This window comes from Eretmochelys imbricata, chromosome 24 (genome assembly GCF_965152235.1).
Source record: "Eretmochelys imbricata isolate rEreImb1 chromosome 24, rEreImb1.hap1, whole genome shotgun sequence".
Lineage (NCBI taxonomy): Eukaryota > Metazoa > Chordata > Testudines > Cheloniidae > Eretmochelys > Eretmochelys imbricata.
In genome coordinates, this window is record NC_135595.1 from 18,417,343 (window position 1) to 18,426,445 (window position 9,103).

The 9,103-nt window shown below is 54.4% G+C and overlaps 1 pseudogene across 1 annotated transcript; it reads left to right on the forward strand.

Moving 5' to 3' along the window:
* The first annotated feature begins 3,022 nt into the window (after positions 1–3,022).
* Positions 3,023–9,103, forward strand: LOC144279822 (phospholipase A2 inhibitor NAI-like; annotated as a pseudogene). Its single transcript, XR_013348698.1, has 6 exons — positions 3,023–3,115; positions 3,706–3,812; positions 5,702–5,818; positions 7,070–7,222; positions 7,607–7,747; positions 8,828–9,103. The product of XR_013348698.1 is annotated as a phospholipase A2 inhibitor NAI-like (transcript).

The window sequence follows — 9,103 nt, forward strand, 5'->3', positions numbered from 1 at the left end:
ATTCAGGCTGACTTGTTAGAGGTCTACAGTTCACAACGGTGTTTGGCCGTTTGGTGGAACACATGGAGTGGAACAGCTTGAAGAGGAGAGATTGCAGGATGCCCCCTGCCCCGTGCCAGGCTGTTGTACATCCCTGTGGTTTCAGCCCTCAGCTCAGAAGCAGGGGCACAAGTTCAAATCCCTTTTCCACCTCTGGCAGAGGGGTGAACCCAGGACAGGATCCTGGCCACTGGACTAGTGGATCTAAGGGATGCCACTCCCGCCACCACCTCCTCCTCTGTGGTGTGTAGAGCCAGTTCTGAGCACACCTCCTGGATTGAGCCCAGCAGGCAAGATCGGGGCTCCTGGCTCTCGCTGGGACGCAGGCATCAGGGTAGCCGGGGGCAGAAACGTGAGTATCAAGGGGACTTTTACGGCACAAATGTTGAGGCTGAATGCTCAGAAGGCTTGGCAGACACCAGGGTGTGTGTGTGCATTTGTAAATGCCAGTGGTGCCTAAATCTGAGAGGCTGGGGCCTGAAGTAGCCAGAATCTAGCCCTAGGCCTGAATGCATTTTCTTGCAGGGCTGTTATTTCCCCTTTTGCTGCCCCTGGTGGGGACACTGCAAGGCTATTTCCTTTAGGAGGAGAACTCGATGATGCAAGGCAGGTCTCTCTGCAGTGCAAAGACCATGCACACTGCCAGCGTCCTGCTTCTTGGACAGCAGCAGGGACAATCAGCAGCCGCTCATTCCCATGCTCAGAAAACCCCGCGCCTGCCCCTCTGGTGGGCTCTGTGCCCAAGAAGCTCTCTCTCCCTGCTTCCTCCCAGGGTCCTACCCATCGCTGCTGCTCCCACCTTCCCTCCTTGCCCCTGGGTTTGCAACCAGGCAATCCCTTCTGCCCACCCGGCTCAGCTCTGAGCTGCAGGGTCTGTGTGATGGGTACTGTCGCCATACAGCTACGGCAGAGTGTAAACACAAGTTATGGGGTGGGGTGGGGGTGTTCTGTGGCTGTGGGACCTCTGCCTCCCCAAGCGATGGTAGCTGACGGGAGTAGGTTGGCATAGTGATGACACTCAGTCCTGTAGCCTGACCCAAAGCTGGGGATATATAAATGTAACTTGAGGATTAACAGGTTTTTGTTTTAAGATCAGGCCCAGTAAGATTATTGTAAAATTATCATATAATTTGGGAACCCCGATGTGCCCAGGTGCAACACTCAGACCATAGGAACTCTCTCTACATATATAAACATATGATTTATTAATAATTCAGCAAAGTTATACACACACTTAAACTCAACCAAGCAGATAGAGATAACACAGAAAGTACATTTGGACGGCCATCCTTACACCCTTATCTCTCATACTTAACCATTATCTTTTTCATCACCGTTATCGTCCTCGTCTTTCCTCCCCAAGGTCTACGTCTCTCCAGCCCATCCGCTGCCCCTGGGATGTTACTTTTATAGTCGGTCACGCTGACGCTGCCATGACCGATGCATATTCAATAGTGGTCCTGGTTTGCATTTTCTTCCCTTAAGGGGTCCGTTTTCTATCGGTTAGTATATGTATGATGTTACGCTCTTAGCATATTTGTCAATTTGCTGTCATGGCCACCGTTGCGGTGGGAGGCTCTGTCCCGAACTTTCTGGATGCTGGCGTCGGCGATGTTCTGTGGGTGGCTGATGTCGGGATTTTGGATAAAATGCCCCCTCTGGCATACCACTTTCAGCTCCCTATAACTTATGAGTTACTTACATTTATCTATACCAAAGGTTATAGGCCTCAGGCTTCACACTGTCTACTAAAGCCAAATCTTACAGGAGAAAAGCCTGCAGGTTCTTTGCATTAATACTAAATATAATAAAGCAGGATAACAAAGCAATGAATATAATACAGGTAAGCTGGCCCACTGGGCTACAGTCCCTAGCCCACACTGCTCCAAGTCACTAGGCACTCCCCCAGAGCTGGGGATAGAACCCAAGTGTCCTGGCTCCCAGCCCTGCCCCCAGCTCTAACCTACTAGACCCCACTCCCCTCCCAGAGCTAGGGATAGAACCTCATGACCAGTTTTAACTACTGGACCCCACTCACCTTTCTATGGAAGTGAGGGACCCTGATTTCCAGTCCGAACCCCACGCTGCTCTAACTACTACACCCTACTCTCTACTCTGCAGAACCCAGGACTCCTGGCCACTCCCATCCCCCACTCCTCTAACCTGCAGCTCGCCACGTTTCCCAGGGACAGGAATGAGACCCAGAAGTCCTGCCCTTAACCCACATGCCCTGAGCAAGCCATAAATCGGACCAGTAGTCCTCCCACCCCATCCAGTGTGTGACCCACTTCCCCAAGTTGCCCCCATCCCCCAAGATTTAAAGGGGAAGCAGTTTCACTCATCTTTGTTTCTCAGCAGGAAGGGTGGGGAATTTCTCAACGTGTTTGTGTGTCCAAATTGTGTCACTGTTGGGTGGGGGCAGGGCTGGGGAGGGGTCTAGGAACTTATGGACACAACCAAACAAAAGTGCATTACATCAGTGCATGTACCAGAGCCCTTCTATAAAAGGAGACGAGACAGACGTTGGTACATCTTTTCTGCTTCACTCAACTCAGCGAAGGGCAACAAAAATGATTAGGGGTCTAGAACACATGACTTATGAGGAGAGGCTGAGGGAGCTGGGATTGTTTAGCCTGCAGAAGAGAAGAATGAGGGGGGATTTGATAGCTGCTTTCAACTACCTGAAAGGGGGTTCCAAAGAGGATGGCTCTAGACTGTTCTCAATGGTAGCAGATGACAGAACGAGGAGTAATGGTCTCAAGTTGCAGTGGGGGAGGTTTAGATTGGATATTAGGAAAAACTTTTTCACTAAGAGGGTGGTGAAACACTGGAATGCGTTACCTAGGGAGGTGGTGGAATCTCCTTCCTTGGAAGTTTTTAAGGTCAGGCTTGACAAAGCCCTGGCTGGGATGATTTAACTGGGAATTGGTCCTGCTTCGAGCAGGGGGTTGGACTAGATGACCTTCAGGGGTCCCTTCCAACCCTGATATTCTATGATTCTATGATTCTATGATAACTATCCGGCTGCTCCACCCCCAGCAAACTTTACTCTTCCTGAAGCCCCTAACGACTTTTGGTAAGTCACATCCCTCTGGTACGTTGGTGCTCTAACTGCTAGATGCCACTTCCCTCCCAGAGCAGGAATAGAACCCAGGAGTCCTGGTCTTGGCCCCAGCCCTCCCTGCTCTAGCCACAAGATCGCACTCCCCTCCCAGAACCAGGGAGACAACCCAGGAGTCCTGGCTCCTGGCCCCGCTTCTCTAACCACTGGGGTCCAGTCCCCTCTTGGAGTCAGGAAAAGACCCAGGTTGGGGGAGCTATCTCTCAGGGCTGTAGGGAGCAGCCTTCTTTGACACCCTCTGCTGATAGAGTGGCCAGCTTTGTCTCTCTCTGTCAAACGGAGCAGCCTCTTTTGTCTCTCTCTTCTTTTTGGTTCTTGCGTGTACTGTCGCTGTATTCTCAGAAACAAAGTCATGCTATGGGGCAACCTTCCAGCAGGAGTATTTGAAGTTTCTCTCTGACTTCTCTCTGTGCGTGCCACAAAAAACCCAGCCACGAAGGAGTCAGAGCTGTGGCTGCCCAGAACTGTGGCAAATGGCTCTGTGGCTCTCCTCATCCTTTTGGCCCAATCATGCATGTGCAAGTTCCCTTCTGATCTCATTTCAGCCCTTCTATGAAAAATCCTCCAAAGACCCCAGGGAGGATCTACTGCTGCCACATCACCATGCAGTCTTCTCTTGCCGTCTGCATCCTCGCTGCTCTCCTGGCTACGGGTGAGTGGGGGCTGTTCCTATAGGGGCTCATTTCCTAACTTGACCAATGGCTCAGAGCCACCTACCAGGTGAAACTGTTCCTGAACGTAGCCAAAAAGCAGCCACAGAATAACAGGGAAGCTGGGGTCGCCTGTAACCCTTCTGCCTGTCAGAGTTGGCAGCAACAAGGGCCGGGGTCAGGATCTAGGGGATCCGTTCCAATAACACAATGCAAAACCGGCTCAAGCCCCCAACCGGTGACCTGGGACAAATCTATACCACCCCCGCTGGGGGCCTCCAAGAGGCAATACTTCCCCTCTCCCAAGCACAGAGCCTGAGTGTAGCAAAAAGCCTTTTAATAACAGAGAGAAACAATGTGGCATTATGTTGGGGGAATAACACAACCCGTGAGCAAAAACCCACCCCAAGCAAATTGGGGCATGTCCTTTCCCTTTGGTTCTTGAGTCCAGCAACCCAAAATCAGCCAAAGTCCAATGACCCAAAAGTCTCTGTCCCTGGTTAAGGCAGCGCCAGAGTTCAAAAGTTTATCTGCAGAGTTTTACCTCCCAACTTGGGTGGAGATGGGGGAAGGGGAGAGTTAAGGGGCCCCACCTCTCCATGGGGCTCCGCTCTGCCAGCCACCCCCATGAGCTGCTCCAGGCATCCGACAAACTGCTTTGCTCTACCAGCCACTCTGCCTCCTGCAAACTGCTCCACCCTATAGCTTAACTGCTTAACACAACACTCAGTGATTTCAACTCTTTGTAAGTTCAGCTCTTTTGTGATTTCAGCTTGTAGTAGGAGAGCCTCAGGGCTGGTGCACTATTAGCCCAAAGTGAATTCAGCTCAGCAGCCTGTAACTAGACTCCTAATAGAATCAAAATTAGCTCTGATATTCCACAGTACAGAGAGGAGAAAGTACAATTAGCATGTAAGGCCCTCAGCTGGAGGATGCATACTACCAACTATTAATACCTATCCCTAGCCTCTCTCCTTTCATAGAGTTTTGGAACCCATGTCCCTTGCCTAGCGAGTGCTATTTAGTTGATGGCGAGTCACTCCATCATAACAAAAGGCCAAGTACAGTTCCACTGTCCTTGATTCACATAATCAGGATAATAACACTTCATTCTTGCTGTCCCAATAACAGAGAGACTGGGGATCCCGCAGCAGCCAAAGTGACCATTTGGGCAGCTATGACCTCATTCTAGGCGGGGAGGGTGTGCCTATGCAAATGAGATCAGCCCCTAAAGTTCTTTTCCACAACTTGCCGCACCTCACCACCAGGTGTCAGGGTGGAGCTCATCCTGGCTCTGCTTACACGTCTGAGTGACAACATCCGAGGAGGAGAGGGCTGGAAGTCATAGTCCCAGTCACAGCGAGTGAAACAATTGTGGAAATGGGAGGAAATATTTATTCTTTAAATCACAAGAACCAAGTTGTGATGGAGCTGGCGGAGGCCAAGGACATTTCGAGTGGGCATTGTCTGTTGTGTGACAGGCGGCGGATCTGAATTTCAGTAGCAGGAGTTCAAGGCAATATGAAGGGCAGTTCTATGTGACCCCCAGCTGGTGTCAGTGGGGCCAGGGCCCAGCCGGTGTCAGGGGGGCACAGCTGCACTGGACTCGATGGCAGGTGTCAATCGGCCCTTGCTGAGAGCGAGACCAGATCACACCCTCTGGGGATCTCTCTGGGGTTTGTGAGGTGGGAAAACCCACTGGGGAACTAAGATCTGCAGCGATCCCGGTGAGATGCAGCCCCCGAGCAGCGTGAAATGTCTGTAGCCAGCTGGGACCATTGAACAAACTGGGGCAGCGCGGTGGATGAGGGACCCCAGGGAGCTGCACCTGGTGCTTCTCCGCAGAGCCCAGGACAAATCCAGGTGGGTCATGTTCTCGCTCCGTCCCCAGGGGCCTGTCTGCAGTGTCCACATTGTGAAGGAGACGGAACCAGCTGCACGGGCAACCTACAGACCTGCCCTGCTGGGCAAAACTCTTGTGGCGTCATTCTGACAGAAACTACACTCGGTAGGTGAGATGGACCCTACCCAACGTGGGTCAGGGAACAGTCTGGGGAGCTGGGTAGCCTGGGTCCTCTCCGAATCTCAGATCCAGGAAGGGAGTGGGGTGGATGGGTCTGAGCAGCATTTAAGGAGCCAGGACACCTGGGTTCTATTGCAGACCTGTGGCTAGCTCCACAATGGGGCCTTTGGTTTAGCATTGCAATGCCAAACCCCCAGGCGACTCGCCAGCCAGTAGGCCGGGGCCCGGCTCCCCGTACGGTGCATAGGGACAGGGAGGCTTCTGAGGAGGGGATGCACCAGAGGCCGCCAAGCCGGAGCCATCTAAGCCAGCCAATAGGAAATGTCGATTAAAGGGGTGTGGCCTAAACCTTGCCCCTCCCCCAAAGTTTGGCCCCTAAGTCCCACCTGCACAGAGACATCCAGCTCTGCTTGGGGTACGCAGCCAGGAGCCCCTCACTGGGAGTCCGGTATCTGAACTGGGTCAGCCCTTCCTTGTTAATGCCAGCAGCGGAGGAGGGGCTGCCAGGAGACCCCAATGGCTGGGCGCTAAGCTGGTCCCTGGGGAAGCCAAGTTCAAATCCCCACTCAGCCCAGATTGGGGTGGGGACTTCAGCCCAGATCCCTCCCCTCCTATGGTTGTGCCTGGCCCTCTGGCCTACGGGCAAGTCTCTGTACATCTCCCCTATTGAAGACACCCCACATAGTATGAAACAGTTAAACATTCCCTGGAACCTGATCCCCCAGGTCCACTGGGAGCACCCGACTCACTGGGCTCCTGGGTATATGGGGGGAGCAACCCCTCCCACCTCCATCTCCTCCCCTGGCGGGCTTGCTGCAGGGCCCGATCCATTGGCTGTGCTCTGAGGGCATCCCCTGGATCAGGCGCACAGGTGAGATCTTCAGGGAAACACCAAGTCTGTGAATCCCGCCGTGGCTAAGGGGTGAGCTGGACGCCCAGCATCGGGATTTCAGCAGCCCAGCACGTACCTCCCGGTGGGAACTTTGGCAGGAGATTCGGGGCCCCCAGGGTTTGTCGGCAGCCGAGTGGGGAGCAGGACTATCTAAGTGCTGGATTTAGGTGCTGAAATGGCTTTGTCTAGCCCTGCAGGACCTCGGGTGAGTCACTTTCCCTCTCTGTGCCTCAGTTTCCCCATGCATAGAGGAGGGCTAATGGCTCATGGAGATCATTGTGAAATGGGCGTCAATGGGGTGGGAGTGGAAGGGGGAAAAATCTCTGTCTTCTCCTCCTGTGCAGCGGGAGAGAAGACCCAGACCATTTTCAAGGGCTGTGCGACGTCCAGCTAATGTAAAGCCGGCTTCGTCTCGATGAATTTTGGGAAGGGAATGATGACAAGGATGAGCATCGCCTGCTGCATGACACACTCCTGCACACCAGAGCCTGTTAAAGGTACATCTCCCCGTCTCCTCCCCCATCCCCTGCACCTCCTGCTGCCTGGAACCTACCCCACGTTACCTTCCCGGGTCTGGTGCTCCCGCCGTGCAGGGGCGCCCCATGGACTAACACTGAGCCCCTGGCTGGGCAGAGTTTAGTGGGCGGGGCTCTAGGCTGCCCCCAGCTGTGAACCCAGCTGGCCCCACCCGGGGCGGGGTCCAGGGCTCCCTGCTGCAAACCCCTCCCCTGCCCCTGCTGCCCCCGGCATCCCCGGAGCTACAGCTCCCCCTGCAGGGGGCCCCCGGGGCTGAGCTGTGCAGCCCCCAGCTGCTCTCCCGGCCCCGACCCGTCCTGGGGCTCATCCCCCAAGCTGACTGCGTTTGCTCCGCTTCTTCTCAGTGCCCCCGGTTGACACCAACCCCAATGGCCACAGCTGCCCTGGCTGCTACGCTCCATCCTCTGAGCAATGCCGTGAAGAGACCATAGCGTGTGCTGGAATCGAGAACCAGTGTGTCGACATCGCCGGGCCCCAAATATCTGGTAACTTGCATTCATTTCTTCTGGGGTTATTTTTCCTTTGCTGTTTGCCCCTCCCTCCCTCCCTCCCCGCCCGCCCCTGAGGGCAGAAGCAAGATGCTGCGTGTGGTCCGCTAAATAAAGGTATCGGCTGCAGATCAGGAGACCTGGGTTCTGTTCCCAGCGCTGGCCTCCGGTGTGACCTTGGGCCAGTGTCTCCCCCTCCCTGGGCCTCTGGTTCTCCTCCATCCATTGCCTGTCAATAGTTTAGTCTCTAAGCTCTTCGTGGCAGGGATTGGTTTAGTATTGGGAGACCCAGTCATGCCGGGCACTGAACAGACCCCCAGTGAAGATAAGGGACCCATACTCTGCTGGGCGCTAAAGACTTATAGGGAGATATAGTCCATGCCCCAAAGATCCTGTAACTGTAACCCCCCCCCCCCCCGCACCTCCTGGGTGTGGTCCCTTGTCCCCTGTAGCGGCACCGAGCCCACTTAGTGAGAAAGTGTTTACAGCCTTAGCTAACAGCCAGTTGGCTTTTGGCTCATGCACTAAGCTCCAGAGGTCCCAGGTTCAATCCCGCCCGCCGACACCCGGTGTCTGTCGGCGTTACACAATCTCTGTAGCTATAGTGGGGATCATTCTCACAGTTTCAGAGACTGGGAAACTGAGGCAGAGAGTGATGCCATGATTTGCCCAAGGTCACACAGAAAGGCTGTGGCGGGGCTGGGAATCGACTCCAGTTTTGCAGGATCCCATCATGGTGCCGTAACTCATTATGAAGCCGCCCTCACCAACAGGGAGCTGCTGCTTTGTAGCATGAGTAGCGTGGCTAATACAGGCCATATCCAACCTGGGTATCCTCAGTGTGCTCTAGATCTGGCTGCAAGTGACTTGCTGAAGGACACACAGTGAGTCTGTGTCACAGTAAAGGAGAGGGGAGAGACGTGATAGGGACCGCAGAGCCAAAGGGAAGGCTGTGGGGGGCCTAGGCGGGGCTCACAGGGGCAGAGCTGAGGAGGGGCAGGTTGTTGTGTTCGGTCCAGTTCAAGGAAAGGAGCTGCGGGCTCACACTGATCACCTCCTTTCCTCCCCTTCATGCAGGTGTATCTGCCACAAAGACTGTCATAAAGGGCTGTGGTACTGAGTACATCTGTGCCCAGGTGAATGCGGGTTCTGGGTCCTTTGCAGGGATCCATAGAAATGTAACCACGGCCAGATGCACACCAGCCCCCATCACGACCAGCACAGCTCCGGGACCAGCCGGGCTGCTCTTCCCAGCCCTCGCTGGGCTCCTCCTGCTGAAGTTTCTCTCCTGATTCCCTACCCAGTGCAATGGCCACACTGCACTCAGTAACACCCCGGCTGCCTTTGTCTGCC